The sequence below is a fragment of the Peromyscus leucopus genome, chromosome 2 (assembly GCF_004664715.2).
Source record: "Peromyscus leucopus breed LL Stock chromosome 2, UCI_PerLeu_2.1, whole genome shotgun sequence".
NCBI lineage: Eukaryota > Metazoa > Chordata > Mammalia > Rodentia > Cricetidae > Peromyscus > Peromyscus leucopus.
Window position 1 is genome coordinate 17459305 of NC_051064.1, and position 16613 is coordinate 17475917.

General features: G+C 39.1%; 1 non-coding gene across 1 annotated transcript; it reads right to left on the bottom strand.

Annotated features, from left to right (window-relative positions):
* Window positions 1-4024: 4024 nt before the first annotated feature.
* On the bottom strand, window positions 4025-4097 carry Trnak-cuu. Its single transcript has one exon. It is a non-coding gene; the product is annotated as a tRNA-Lys (tRNA).
* Between the last annotated feature and the right edge of the window lie 12516 nt (window positions 4098-16613).

Below are 16613 nucleotides of genomic sequence, written 5' to 3' on the forward strand. Positions count from 1 at the left end.
CTCTTATGACCTAAAATTTAATTTCTCATCTGTGAAATGGTCCTTATGAAACACAGAGCATGGGATCCAATGTGATTTTATGTGGAAAGTATTTGTGCCTGCTGTATAGAAATGTTAATTGATGAATGCCATCTCATTTCAACTGCCCTTTGTTTTATGAACTGCTTTGATCTTTTGTTTCATGAATTTGCTCAATGTTAATTACAAGTAAGTGTGAATAATCAATACAATAGAAATATTGTTGTTAGGGCTTTTGGTTAAGTGGGATGGCGTGAGAATGCTCTATTCTATTTGTATAGCATAGAATTATTATAAATATATTCAAAATGTACAGTCTTACAAAAACAAGGGAAATTGGAGAAGAGACAGATGGAAGACAGATGTGACATATACCTCTGTGATAGGTGGCCCAGGAGACCTCAGAAAGCTGAACTGAAGCGCTTCTGAAGATACCCTTGAGATGCAAGTCCATTCAGGTAATAGAATGCAGGCAACAAAGACCCAAGTTGGAGGCAGTGGCTTTAGAATGTGAAAGTAAGACATGATGGGACTGAAGTAAGGAAGCATCCTGACAGTGGACTTGAGAATCAGTTCAGTTCTCAGATCCTGCAAGTCCATTCATCCATGCCACATCCCCAGCAAGGGATGTTCTTCCCTTCTTCCTGCTGAGAAACAGAGGCTCATTCTCAGGAGAAAGTACACTGTGAAGTTGCCAGACTCTGATTGCCAGGCATCAGAGACAAGAGTTGAAGTGCCAGGGTGATAAAGAGGCAGTAAGAGAAAACAAACACACAGCACATGACACCTAAAACCATCTACCCTGTGTTTTGCTTAGAACGTGAGCAGATGGATTAGTTACTTTTCTTGCTGCTGTGACAAAATACTTGAGAAAAGCAGGGAGGAAATAAATGTATTGGCTTCTGACTTGAAGATACAGTCCATCACAGTAGAAAACGCAGGGCGGCAGGAATGTGGGGTGGCTGTCACACTGTCTGTAGTCAGAAAGCAGAGATAAACACAAGTGCTCACCCAACTTTCCGGCTCCTTTTCCCATAGTGTGCAATCTGGACACCTAGCTCACATTTAGTGGGTCTTCATTCTTCTGTTATACATCTCTGAAATTGCCACCAAATTAAAAACATAAGAGAAGAATTAGGAGAATTTGTCTATGATGTGATTGTTAGAAAAAAGAAATTGAAGTTATTATAGACATGGTCAGAATTCCTGATGGAGTACCCTGCGGTGAAGGCTACCAAGTGATACTGCTTCCACACATGCCTTTCTACCAATATTACTTAGTATTATGAATAAATAGATCACCAAAGATCATGGGAGTAAACAGATACAATTTGTGTGTATGTGTGTGTGTGTTCTAGAAGCAATGCAAGGAATATAAGAAAATTTGTTAAATATCTGTATTTATATCCTTAGATTATTTATTTTTGCCTAAACATCCAAGCATCACTTTAGACCAGTGGTTCTCAACTTTCCTAATACTTCAACCCTTTAGCACAGTTCTTCATGTTGTGGTCACCCCCAACCATTAAATTATTTTTTGTTGCTACTTCATAACTGTAATTTTGTTACTGTTATGAACTGTAATGTAAATATCCAATATACAGATTATCTGATATGTGACCCCTGTAAAAGGGTCATTTGGCTCACAAAGGGGTTGAGACCTACAGGTTGAGAACCACTGCTTTAGACTGAACAACTAAGGATACAATATTAGCCTTGGGGCAGCAAGGTCGAGAATACAGAATTACAAACAAGCTGGGAAACATGACAGTCAGACAAGGGGCAAATCTGAGGCCAAAGAAGAGCTTAGAGTTCAGTGTTAACAATGAAGGAGGAAATCAGCTGGAAAATAAGACTAAACTGACAACAAAATGGTGAATTATTAAAATGACAGAAAACATATTAATCAATAATAAAAGTTTTCCAGAATTGAAGGACATAGATTTTTAAGATGAAAGTGATCCATAACACAGCTAGTATATGGTATAAAAATGTGAAAGTTACCATGGAGAGAAATATAAAAAAAAAAACACACGTTCACAGATCAGATACTGGAAGACATCAGATGTCACTTCGAACTGTAGACTGAAATGCAATGGTTTCCAACCCTGACAAAAATAAATGTTGACCTAAAACTTTATTCTGCAAGACTCTGGATCAGTGAGGATATTTAGAATAAGTATATTTTTATATGACCCAGATCTCAGAAAATTTAGCTCCTTCATGCTCCTTCTTAGACAAGACTGTGTTAGTTACATCTGTGTAGATGTGGCAAAAATACCAGGAAGAACATCTCAAAAGGAGGGAAGAGTTATTCTGGCTCATGTCTTAGTGGGTTCAATCCACGGTTGTTTGGTCTTCCATGCTTGGGTAGCATGTCATGTTGTGATGCCTGGGACCCATGTCATGCAAACTGATACTTGAGCAGCACATCTTAGCAGTGGTACTTGGGCAGCTCATTATGGCAGTGATGCTCGTGGAAGAGTCAACCTAGTAGACAGAGAGCAGAAATCAAGAAAGTGACTGAAAACCAGAACCAAGCATACCCTTCAAAGCCACACCCATTGTGACTGATTTCTAGCTAGGTCCCAACTCCCAAAGTTTCCAGCACTTTTCAAAACAAAAAGTCACTAAGTGAGAACCAAGCATTTAACACACGCCTATGGGGCATACTTCATAGCAAGGGCACAGGTAAGAGGGAGACATGCATTCCATAAATCTGTGGTAAGAGGGAGACTAGCATTCCATATATCTGTGGCTGAGTCAACCCAGGCCAGGGAAGAGAAACTTGGCATGGTTATGAAAGAAATATATAGGTGAATGAGGGCAGCGTAAACAGACTTACAAAGAGAGATGGATAGTTCCATGAAGAACACATCCTTTTAAAAAACATTCTGAAAGGACAGATGGTGACAATGTTTGAAAATTTGTAGAAAGCATAGAGACAAATCTTTGACAGCAAAAGGCAAATGATAAACAGTCTCTGCAAGTTTAGGAAAACAAAGTTTGCCCAGGAATGGAAATATATCTGTGACACTACGGTCTTCAGAGCAGCTACATGGTTGTATGTATTGGTTGTGATAGTTTATATTAATTATCTGTTTGACAGGACCGAGAAACACTGTGGAGACAATCTTTGAGCATATAGGAATAATGAATTGTATTAAATTAACGGAAGTGGGAAGACCTACTTTACATGTGGACTGTGGTCCTAGCCTACATACACAGGAGAAAGCCAACTGACTACTGCAATCCACCTCTTAGCTTTCTGACTGTGGATGCAGTATGACCAGTGGCCTAGTGAGCCTGCCACCATGACTTCCTTGCTATGGCGCATGGCACCCTTGAACTAGGGGCTAAAATAAACCCTTCCTTAAGTTGCTCTAGCCTGATATTTTTGTCAAAGCAATAAGAAACATAAGTAATATGTTGATATATAACATTTATATAAAAATACTGCAATGGTATTTCACATATATGGAAGAGGTATGAAAGATAAATGATTTTTTCATACATATAAGGGGTGCATTTGAGAGAAGGGCTAAATAATTATAGTTCAATATATTAATATTTATGAATCTACATAATGTTGTGTATATATGTGTGCTTGTTGTGTATGTATGCATAAACATGTATGTGCATGCACACTGAAGGCAGAGAACGATGTTGGATTTTTCCTCTAACACTCTCCACCTTGTAGTGAGTAGCCATTCCAGCTTTGATCTGGAAGTTCCAACCCCCACTGAGGATTTGGTAACTGTCACGCCTACAAGGCGGGGCCAGGAGAGGACCCTGAAGACTGGAGATCCAGATGTGCCAGCTCTCTTGGTTCCTGGACCCTGGGCGCTGGAGGTTAGACCGAACAGAGTTCTCCAGAGAATACCACCGGGCTGTGCTACACCTTTCCCAGACCCTGTAAACTATCCCTTCACTTGTAAGTTACTCCACAAAATAAACCTCCCTTTTAACTACGTGGAGTTGCCTTAATAATTTCACCAATATCTGACGCCCAGCATGGGGCTCGAACCCACGACCCTGAGATTAAGAGTCTCATGCTCTGCCGACTGAGCTAGCTGGGCATTGGGGCATCTTGCCCTGTGGTCAGTGTAGCTATAATCCAGGCAGAGACATTGTGGTGCTTTGTATGTAATCTTCTGTGGAGACCTTGGGTCACTGCTAGGATCTGGAAGCCTGTCTGATACAATAAGCTTTTAGATCAACATTTAAATGCCATATTCTGCAGATTAATATCACCTGAGGCATTTGTTAAGCCCTCCTCTTGGATGGTTTTCACTTTCCCTTGGTCAGATCCCCATGTAGGCAGGCAAAGCACTCTACCACTGGAGCAATAGAGGCCTTGCTTTGCTTTTGGTAACTCTGAACTTGCACACATTTAAGCCTTTGTTTTCTTTTCTGTAAAATGGGGTTAACAATAGCTAATCACAATGAGGGCTGATAAAGTAATGCTATGAGGCATTTGATACAGGATGTAGAATATAGAAAACACTTTAAACAAGGAACTCATGATTATCATTTATGGAAGGCTTTTAGATTCTTTAATTTAGCATGTTGAAAATGTACTTTTAAAAATATTCTCATTATAACATTATTGTCAACAATAAAACCTGAGAAACACCAAGCACTCAACAATGGGGAATTGGTCAAGTGAAATGGGATGTTCCCATGTGTTAACACATTACATTATGAGGCCATTAAAAATAGTGATGTAGTAAAACGTCTAGTTTCTATGCAAATGCATGACATATTGTAAATGAAAAGCAATCTCTGCTTCCATTTACATAAAATGAAAACAAGAAAATAAACAAAACTCTCTCTTTATGCAGGTGCTTATGGCCACAATGCAAAACTGTATTGATGATAGTAGTTAGAAGGTAAGGGTCTAGTTGAGTCTTTTGCATACCAAAGATCTTTTGGAGTTAAGCATTTGCTGCTTATTTGGAAAAACATCATATTAAATTTGTGCCATAATCTTTCTTAACCTAAACTAGTTTTTACTCTGCATTGTTGATGTTAAGTATTTGAATATCATCACTAAATAAGAAGCCTCGTGGCTCCCCTCACTACCCAAAAGCTGTGTCTCATTTCCCTTGCCATAGGCTATGACTCCATTTGTCTGTCTATCTGAAGTTCATCTCATTTTTTTTCCTTCCCTGCTGTGGGATGGTCTGTATGTCAAATGTGTTGCTGACTGGTCAATAAATAAAACACTGATTGGCCAGTAGCCAGGCAGGAAGTATAGGCAGGACTAACAGAGAGGAGAATTGAGAGAACAGGAAGTGGGGGGGGGAGACACTGCCAGCTACCGCCATGACAAGCAGCATGTGAAGATGCTGGTAAGCCACAAGCCACGTGGCAAGGTATAGATTTATGGAAATAGATTAATTTAAGCTATAAGAACAGTTAGCAAGAAGCCTGCCACGGCCATACAGTTTGTAAGCAATATAAGTCTCTGTGTTTACTTGGTTGGGTCTGAGCAGCTGTGGGACTGGCGGGTGACAGAGATTTGTCCTGACTGTGGGCAAGGCAGGAATCTCTAGCTGCACTTCCCCTTTTGGTGTTTCCTTCTATCACTGTCTTACTTCCTTACTCTCTGTTATCTGATGAGCTAACAACTTCTCCAAGCATTGTTCTAGAGCGGGGAGTTTTCTCTCACTTGCTCTCCTCTGTCACACTGATTTCCTTAATAGTCACATCTGATCATATGCCACTTTCTGAGAAGCACTCACTGGATTCTGGTTGCTCACCAAAAAGATAAACACAGCTTATCATGATTATTAAACTTTTCACTAGTGAGTGTAATTTTAATTTCACGCACTAAACTCCACCAATCTGTGCTTTTCTCCATTTATATTAAATCCTAAAATCTTTGAGTCCTTGGGATAAAGCCTTATACATCCCTTTGCTGCTGTGCAGAATGTGGCTTATTCCGTATTGTGATGTGGCAAAGGCATTTTTCTCCTTCTGTACACACCTTTAGTCATCCCACTTAAGTTTACATTTTTCAGCTTTTCTATTCCACCAGTGTGTCTTGAGTTCTTGTTAGGTTCATGGTTCTACTTATTTGCAAAACCTTGTTTTACAACAAATTACGAAAAAAAAAAAAAATCTTGTAGGTTTTATCCAGACATTCCTTTAGTTTCTAGTGTCCACTTATGACAGTTTCTGTGCAACATAATGAGACTAAAGCTATGAACAAGATGCACACAGAATATTTCATTCTTGGGACCAAAAGAGTAGAGAAGATGGGTACAAAATAGATAAATGGAAGCCCTGCTGTATGCAAGGCAAGCAATCGGAGGACTAAAGCACAGCTTCAAGAGGCTGCTTTGGCTGTTGAGGGGTGGGCCTTTTGAAGAAGGCGATATTTGAAGTTGATACTGCAAGATGAGATCGAGTGTCCTGTTTAACGAGGTAAGGGAAGAAGAGTTAAGGCAAAATATGTATGGCTAGGGTCAGCGAGCACAGTACTAGCTCAGAGAAGGGTGAAATCTTGACTCATATGAAGTTCATGAAGTTCTGGAGCTATAAACCTTGAAAAGATTGAGAATTCTATCTCGTAAGAAATAAAATGTTACTGCAGGGATCTTAAGAGAAGTGAGGTACTTTATTGATTTAGTTTGTGTGAGTGCTTGTATTTGAAGGTATGTACATGGCCTTGTGGATGCACATGTATGAGGGTGTATGTGTGCATATGAGTGTGGAGGCCAAAATTCAGCCTGAGGTATCATTTCCTAAGAATTGTTCACTTTGGTAGTTAAGACGGCCTCACTGGACTGCAATCTAAGTATGAAGCCTGCCTGTCTCTGCCTCTTCAATGCTATGATTACAAGAGTGTGCTGTAACGGCACTTTTGGTTTGTTTTCCATATAGGTTCTGGGGATAGAGCTGTCAGCAAAGCAACAGTTGGGAACAAGAAGACAAAACCCCTGGTTAGGAAAGAAACTGACATAAAAAGCCCAAAGCACAATTGGGTGTAAGAAACAGGCCAGGGCTTGCAATGATGGTGGAAGGTCGGAATCACCTACCAATATCTATTTAAACCAGATGTGACAGCAGCTGGACAGAAATGGCTGAAGTAGCTCTGGGTGTGAAGGTGATCAGACCTTGTATCAATGTGATTGAGCTCAAGCTATCTTGTGGCAAACTGTGACACCTTAGTCCTTGCGTTCCTGCCACCACTGGAGCTAAGAACAGTATTGCTGATCTGATTGGGACCACTTTCTGCAGGCTCAGCTTCTCCTCCTTCCAGGTTTCATAGCCCCTTCTTGATTGATCCTTTTTTATATATCGCATTTGCATGAGCACATATTCAGCCAATGAGGTCTACCTGGCTCTATACAATGGAGTGTACAGCTCTTAACAGGCTTATTTATTCAAGAGGACAGACTTATGTAAGGCTCCTCCTGCCTTAGGAGGAGAACTCCCTCAGGTCCCTATAGCACCACCTCTAAGACTCAATCTGCAGCGACAGATGGCATCTCATTCCTTCTTTGGCTTCTCACACCTATGCTTTGGCTTCAAGTGGGGATTTGATTTTGCTGCTGTTTCTTGCCTCCAAGACTCACCAGCTCAGAGACCTGTGGCTTCAGAGCTGAGTCCAGCTACTCCAGACCTTGAGACTTGCTGCTCTGGAGATCTCTGGGGGCTTCAACTCTTCCAGGAGCTCTGGATTGGTGTTTCCCTGCTGTCCAGAGTTCAAAACGTGAGGCTGGAGAGATGGCTAAGTGGCGAAATTCCACCGGTTGCTTTTCAAGAGGACTCAGATTTGATTCTCAAAACCCAAATTGTGCTTCACAGCATCTATAACTCTAGTTCTGGGAAGTGGATGCCTTCTTCTGGCCTATGTGGGTATCAGGCATGCACATGGTGTGCAGACACAAATGCTTTAAGGCAAAACACACCATACACACAAAATAATTTAAAATTTTTACAAAAGAGGTCAATTTAATGAAGTTTAATTTGAGCTGTCACTTGTACATAGTGACCTATTTTTCCCATTTGAGGTCATTAGTCCTGAGTGAGTTAATAACTCCCATGCTGCCTATCTGTGTCATTCCTGAAGTGATCAAAACAAGACCCCTGATGGAGACAGGAGAATTGATTGCCTCAGCCAACTGTTTCACCTGAAGGTCATGCAGAATCTTCAAGTTTGCAACTCTTCTGAGTTGCCACCTTTGTTGGGCTTTCCTTAGAGTATTTCCTACTCCTGTAACCAACTCAATCATACTCCCTAAGAAACCACAAGAAATTCATTGCTTCACCAAGTTGGTCTCTGTTTTGTCGTTGGTTCTGTATCTGGAGTGAATAGACATGTGTCTCCTCAGGAAAGGTTTTATACAGCAAGCTGACCATGAAGAATCAGGGATACATAAGGATATTTTGAACATGTCTTGAAATAGAGTTGACAAACTGCAGACAAATGAAATAAAGAGAGTGTCAAGCTTTGGGAGTTCACTGCTGGCCAATAGAGCTGCCAATTATGAAGGGTGGGTGGGGCTACTTTCTACAGTTAGATCACCTTCCCCTGTTTCATATGGCCTGTCAAGTCTTCTTTTTGTTAAGGCCAGTTAATTTCGGTGTTTGGAGCTTTAATTTACCAACTCTACTTTGAATAGTGAAGGGTAGGCAATTCTCTGATTACTGCTGCTGACTTTTCCTTGCTTTCGTTCATGAATTTTTAACGTTTCTGTTATCACTGTATCCTTGACATCTAGCACCAAGGTTAATAATCAAAGGTGTGTTGGAAAGTTTGCTGAAATAATTCATGCATAAGTAAGCCAGGGCAAGTAAATTCATCAGTATATTTTGCAACGGAGGTTTGGTTCTTCACAACGTTAAATTTGCTAAGACTGTAGATCTCCAAATGAAAGAATGAATGCAGATCCCAGTAAGGACTAGTCTCTCAGCACCCTGTGTTGAATGATAACACAGCCTTGTGGAGGCATCCTGATTAAGTAGGCCAGAACAGGAGAGTTACTTTGTTACCCAAGGGTGACACTTGAGCCACTTAGGAAAACACACTTCCATTTATGTTTCCATGTGTATTTCATTTTCCCAACCTTACTAGCCAAATGAAAGACTTGGGGAAGGTATTATTCTTCTGTTCTTGTTAGCCCTGTGGACTGGAAGAGTCGGATCTTCTATCTAATGGTAGGGATTAGGTTGATTCATGTGGAGAGGAAATTAGGAGTGGATGCCTCACATTTTAGGTTTTTCTCTGTGCCTTCCACTCTGCTTATTCAGGTTCCCAGTTGTGCTAATGCAATGAGCTTGTCTGACTGTGTGATCCACATCTAGAATATGGCTTTGCATTTTAAGCTGATATTATGCATTTGTGAGACTTCTCTGTCTCCCTATTTAAATACACAATTATTTTATCTTTCAACAGGAAATAAGCCACCATGCATATTGCTAGAATAACTGATTTATGAGACAGAAGAGCTAATTTTATCCCTTTAAGTCCCTGAATTTTTGTATCTTCTGAGTACTTCTCCCCTTTTGTAAATTTGTCAGCCAGTGGTTCCATGAAAGCAAGAGTACTGAACTTCTGTGAGAGTCAAGTCTGCATCACTACAAAGCAAACACACTCCTGTACACTCAGAATTATTACCAGCCAGGGGTTTTGAGTCAGCAGTCACAACAAAACCAAGGAGGGAGAGAATTTACTTTAGTGTCTAAGTCTGTAGGAAAGAAAAACCCAGTCAAGAGAGTTCATGGGGCTCGATTTACTTCTAATCCTTCTGACTGTTTTATAAGCCATAGAGTTAGCACTCAACTGCAGCCTGTTTTATTTTCTCCATCTTAATTCCCACAATACTATTTATTAAGGAAGATGTCAAGTATCTGCCTGCCTCCTTCAAAGACATCACGATTATTTCTGAAAGGACCATATGTGCAAAAAGATTCAAATGCAGCTAATTTCTCCTATCTGGAATAATCATGCTATTCATTAGCAATCATAATTGTACTTTCTGTTATTCAGACTGTAAAAGTCCAGTGTCAGATGAGGTTTGTAAGATAGACTATAGGGAAGCATACTTATTTTAGAGGAGTGAATCAAAAGCCACATCCTTTCTGAGTGAGAAATGATGTAGAGATACCATGAAGTTCTGATGAGTTTTTAGCAGGGCCACTTGTGACCTGATGTAATGTGAAGTCAATCTTCAAAATTCACTGTGGTCTGATTTTACTTGTCCTGAAGGGGAGTCATTAGCCTGAGCTCATAGTATTGGAATTTGGTCTCAAGGCTAGGGCAAAGTTTCTCTGCCATAATTGCTTCCATCTGCTACACTAACACATGTGTTCCTGCAATAAAAGTTTCTAAAACTCTCCAAACTCCACATGCCCCCTTTAGACTGGGCACTTGCTCTGCTGATGTCTCACCTGCGTTCCGTCTGGTGGGAATCTGTCTTGCAGCTGGCTCCTGCTTTGTGGGCGGGAGTGGTTGGGGGGTGGTAGTATTTGTTCTAAGACGCCAGTGGCAAATTGAATCCAGACAGTTGCCTCTGGCACTAAACACTGTAGTCATACGTTACATCATACGTGCTTCTCAGGTCTCAGCTCATTCCAATGTCTTTCTTTAATCCATTTTATTTATTTGTTTTAGCTTCAACAAGCAATATAAAAGTATAATCTTACTGTAAAAAAAGCTTCTATTGGAATAGGAAAAAAAAAGTTTCCCTTGAGTGAGTCTTCCTTCCTCTATCTCATGTGTTAAATGAGACAATTTCTATGAAGCTGGAATTCAGTCTTTTTAAAACAAGCCTATTTTCATATTCTGTTCATGAAGAGACTTCAAAGACCTGGAAACTTCTAAAAATGAGGGAGGGGGAGGAAAATGTCTTTAAATCACACAGAATAAAAAAACAGAACAGAAAAACAAAAAGAAAGAAAATACTCCATAAGAAACATTTATTGGAATCTGAAGGTATTGAACAGATGAATTCAATATATACTTGAACCTCAAATTATTTGAAGTGTAAGAGGATTCTCAAATGTAGCACTGTAGAGTGTATTATTGTACCTGTGGACCAAAACAAAAAACAAACAGACAAAACAATAACAACAAAAACCAAATTCACCTAGTCCTTAGTTTTAGAGTAAAGACTCCCTCTTCAAGGCTACAGCAACAGGAAACTGAGATGGATCTGAGAACATTACAGAGGCTACACCGGGAATGAATGTTTCTAGATTAAGATGGTGCTGAGGCTGCCACTGAAGGGTGAAGGATGCTGATGTTATCACTCCATTTAGGCCCTGAAGTTATATTTAGGATGACCTTTAGCAGGATCTTTAGAAATTATTTTTTCCCAAGTTTGTCATCATGTATGTATGTATGAATATAAATATGGCATATACAAATACATATTTTTCTTTATTTTTAGTTAGAGAATGCATTACACATAATTCTCACATAACACATGATATGAATATGTATGTGTGCACTCTGTTTGATCCACCATGTTCACTAACATTTTTTAAGGAAGGTGAAAAGTTCAAAGTCCAGAATTAATCACTTAAGCTGTTAGATTTATTTGCCTCTTCTGGATGCCTTTTCCAAGATGTACCACTCACTTGAAAATACACTACATTCCTTGGGAAACTGCTAAAGGTAGTCGGGGAAAACTCAAAGAGAGATAGAGTAAGGTCATACAGTTGCCAAGGCTCAAAAGAGAATAATACAGCCCAAAGACCCAGAACCACGTGCAGAAGAGGACCAAAGAGGTCACCCAATCCATCTCCTGAACATCAATCCTTGCCGCAGATGGGGAGACTCCTAAACCATAGAAGACATATGACTGTCAAGCCCTCACTAAGTGTCCCAGGACACAAATTCTCCCTCTGAAACTTGTTTGGATTCCAGCAGACCTGCTAGATAGTTCTTGTGAGCATCCCCCCCACCATCTACTACTTAGTTCATGGCATGTCAGAATGTGTCATCACATCCAACTCGTTTCAAAACCTTTAACAATTGAAACACTACTTTTCAGCGTTTTGTTCATAAACTTCACTATGTAATAATTTATGTATATATAACTTATTTGGATGAGAAAATGAGGTAATTAAAAGGCAATCAAATAAATGACTAGACTGCAGCCACCAGTATGGTTTTTTCGAAACCTATTGCTTTGCCTTCAGTACAGCCTATTCTGATTTTTTTTTTTTAGAATTCTTTTATTTTTGCTTTACAATTTAGAGAGCTTATTTATTGGATTAGCCTTATAAAAATTCTATTATTAATAAATTATTTTTTATTTTTCAAAGTAGGATTGTATTCTAATGTTCATTGATATTTTAATAGTCACTGGTTTTCATCATTCTATAATACTCTATCTGAATATGTGGCTTACTTATCTGTTTTAATTTTGATGGACACTTCATTTTTCCAGTATTTTAAGAAAGCTCCTATAAACCAGGTCATTATAGAAAGTTTTGAACTTTTTTGCCTGTCAAGAGTGATTTATAAGTTTCTTTGTATTAAAAAATTTTAAACTGTGGAATAAAAGTCATTATTATTATAATAAAATGAGTAGAATAGGTCTTTTGCAAAAATTGCTTAATGAAATAATTGGCAAGAATATTTTTCACATATTCCATTTTATATGTGTATATTAATGTACTATATAGCAAAGATGAAGATGATACCAAATTACTTGTCAAATGTTTGTACCAATTACACATTGTCTTCCTCTCTTGTTGCTGGAGGGCTTCTCTCCAGGTTCCCCAAGCCCTGCAGTCCCACAATCCACTTATTAAATAATCACTCAGACGCTTATATCACTTATAAACTGTATGGCCGTGGCAGGCTTCTTGCTAACTGTTCTTTTATCTTAAATTAACCCATTTCTATAAATCTATACCTTGCCACGTGGCTGGTGGCTTACCAGAGTCTCTACATGCTGCTTGTCCTGGCGGTGGCTGCAGTGTCTCTCCCCTCAGCCTTCCGCTTCCCAGAATTCTCCTCTCTCCTTGTCCCACCTACTTCCTGCCTGGTCACTGGCCATCAGTGTTTTATTTATATAGAACAATATTCACAGCACTCTCTTATGTGGTATCATTAATATAATAAAGAGGGAAATGGCCCCAAGTGTCTTGATTACCTCTTCATGTTTAAGACTCACTTTGGACAGAAGTGAGACTTCTATTTCTTTACATTATATACCTCTAAAATTGCAGTTCACATGTTAATTTACTATATAACTATAACGTGGTGGTTCAAATAAGAATGTTTCCCATAGACTCATATATTTGAATGCTTAGTTATCAAGGAGGGGCACTACTGAGAAGGATTAAAGAAATTAGGAGGTGAGGCCTTGTGGTGGTAATCTAATTGTACTGAATTATTATTTTGATTGTATGTTAATAAATAAAGTTGTCCGGGGGTCAGAGCTATTAGAGCCATAGCAAGAGTGTGGCGGTGGTGGCACACGCCTTTAATCCCATAGATATCTGTGTGTTCAGGGTCAGAGCTATTAGAGCCATAGCAAGAGTGTGGCGGTGGTGGCACACGCCTTTAATCCCATAAGATCTCTGTATGTTCAGGGATACAGTCAGCATTGGAGACATATGCCTTTAAGACCTAGGGGGCTGTACATTCAGACAGTGACGAGGCAGTCATGTGTTTGGGTTTACAACCAATGAGAAGGCAGAACGACATACTATAAAAAAAACGAACCGACAGGAAGTGGGTCTCTTTTCGCGAAGCTGGGACAGCAGGAGGAAGGGTGAGATTTTAGCTCTGAGCTCTGACCTCTTGGCTTTCTCTTTTACATTATTTCTGTGTTTCTTATTTAATAAGACGGTTGGTTACATCAATAAGGCCTTGTTGGAGGAAGTGTGTTCATCCTGCTTGTAATATTATTTTTAGGGAATGCTAAACATTGTTTTAATTTTTGTGTGTATTGGCAATCATATCTGTGACAATTCTGCTAATTATTTTCTGGTTTTCATATGTTTTAAACCCTTTGTGTTTTTTTAATGTTTTAATTAATTTATTTATCTATTTATTATCATGTGGCAGTAGGCACATATGCAGAAGTCAGTGGCGTTAGCACTGACTTAAGGTCATCAGGCTTGTCTGGTAAGTGCTTCACCACTGAGCCATCTGGCCAAGGCTCCTCATTTCTGAATTGGTAGGACCTTGGCTTAGCATTTTTTTTCTTGGTGGGGAGATAGAGGAATGTTGTAACAAACTTCAACTAATTTGATTATTCGAACACTAGACATTTACTCTTATAGACTTTGAAGTCAGAAGTCCAAAACCAAGTTGTTGGTAAAGTAAGTTTCTTTCTCAGGATATATCTATATTCAAGATATAAAATAGATACTATGTAATACATATAGACAGTAAAATCATTACTGTACAGACTGAAATTAGAACATGCAGAAATCCACACACTTTTTAAATGCCATCATTATTAAAATCTACTCATTTAGTGTAACTTCCAAATATAGTACATTGTTACTAACAATCCTTAAAGATTTGGCATAAACCTAAGGTGCTCACTCTCACCATTTCTCATCCATGTGATAGCCACAGTACTAGCAAAAGCAATCAGACACAAAGATAAAAAAATAAAGATACCCAATTGAAAAGAAAAAAGTAAAATGACCTTTCTCTGTAGGTAATCATAGGATCATGTTGTAACTACTTCATAAATTATGTCAAAAAAACTTAGTACTAATTCTAGGATATAAAATAAAAGTATGAATATCAACATTTATATAAAATTGACAACCAATCTTTTGTTGGGATAAAATGTCCAGAGAAAAACAACATAAGGGAGAAGGGTTCACAGTTACAGGCTATAGTTCCAGAGGTCAACAACCCATAGTGATAGGGAAGGCATGGCATGGCAGCCAGGACAGAAAACTGGCTGATCACATTTTATCTGAAAACTTGAAGCTAAGAGACAAACAATGGAAGTGGGAAGGAAGCTATAAACTGCCAAGGCCTGCTACCCAAGGTATGTAGTTTGTGTAAGAATTCATAACCCCCTCAAGCACTGCCACCAACTAGGGACCAAAGGTTCAAAGTTGTTAGCCTATTGTTAAAAATATACTACTCCATTAAAATTGTTACCTAGTGTTAAAAATATAATACTCCATTAAAATTGAAAATGATATGTAAGTAGAAATATACCCCATGCTCATGATATAAAAGAATTGTAGCTGGAAGTTTTTCTGTGTCCTGCCCAGTCTGCAGCCACTTAGACCCCAATTAACACACAGAGGCTTATATTATTTATAACCACTTAGCCATTAGCTCAGGTTTATTACTGACTAGCTCTTACATTTAAATTAATCCATAATTCTTATTTATGTTTAGCCATGTGGCTTGGTACCTTTTCTCAGTTCTGCCTTGTCATCTTGCTTCCTGTGTGTCTGGCTGGTGACTCCTGACTCTGCTCTTCCTCTTCCCAGCACTCCTTTAGTCTGCTTGTTCCACCTATACTTCCTGCCTGGCTACTGGCCAATCAGTGTTTTATTAAACCAGTGTACAAAAGCATTATCCCACAGTAAAGAATCATTATTAAAATGTTTATTCTACTGAAAACAACCCACACATTCAACAAAGTCTCTGTGAAAGTTTAATGTCATATTGCATAGAAAGAGGGGAAAAAATCTGAAATTCTTATGAGTGCTCCTTTTAATCATGATTGCTGATAATTCCTGTCTCTATTTCTGCCCTTACATGGCCATTACTCCTGTGTTCATATCTCTGAGCTCTTTGCCTTGTTTAAGAATATTCATCAATTATTAGGTTTGGGACTCATCTTAAATCTTAGGGATTATCATATTTTAGATCTCATGCTTAACTTGATTACAGTTGAAAGGATCGAGTGACACATGATATCATTTACAGTCCTTGTCTTTCAGGAGGACTTAATTCAGCCTATTCAGATTGCAAGGGAAATAGTGAGTAAAAACTAGGTAATATGTTCAAGTACTCCAGTTCTTAATTTTAATGCTACAAAACTCATTTATTTTTGTTTTAATTTGGAATAGTCACATGTAATTAGGCTGGCCTTAAACTCCCAGGATAGACAATAACCCAGAACTTCTGATACTCGTGTTTCTACCTCCAAAGCCCTGGAAATATGGGTGCGCATAACTTTGGTGGTTTGGGGCAGGTGATCCCTATAGTGTTGGGTTGTTGAATACTTGGTCCCCATTGGTGGTGATCCTTGAGTTTAGGAGGTGTGGCCTTGCTGGAAGAAGTGTGTTAGTAGGAACAGACTTTGGCAGTCAAAGATCGCCCTCATTCCTAGTTTGTCCTATTTCTTCTTTGTAGCTTGAGATATGAACTCTCTCAACTGACTTCTATGGTCACCATGTTTGTCTACTGCCACACTTGCCTGCCATGTTGTTGATGGACTTTTATCCTTCTGAAACCACAAACCTTTACTTCTATAAATTGCCTTAGTCATGGTGTTTTATCACAGCAATAAAAAGGTAACTAAACAACCACTGAGGCAAGTTTATGAAGGGCTAGGGACTGAGCCCTGGGCTTCTGGAATGTTAAGCAGATACTCTGGCAACTGAACAACATCCCCAGCCCATGGGCTTATGTT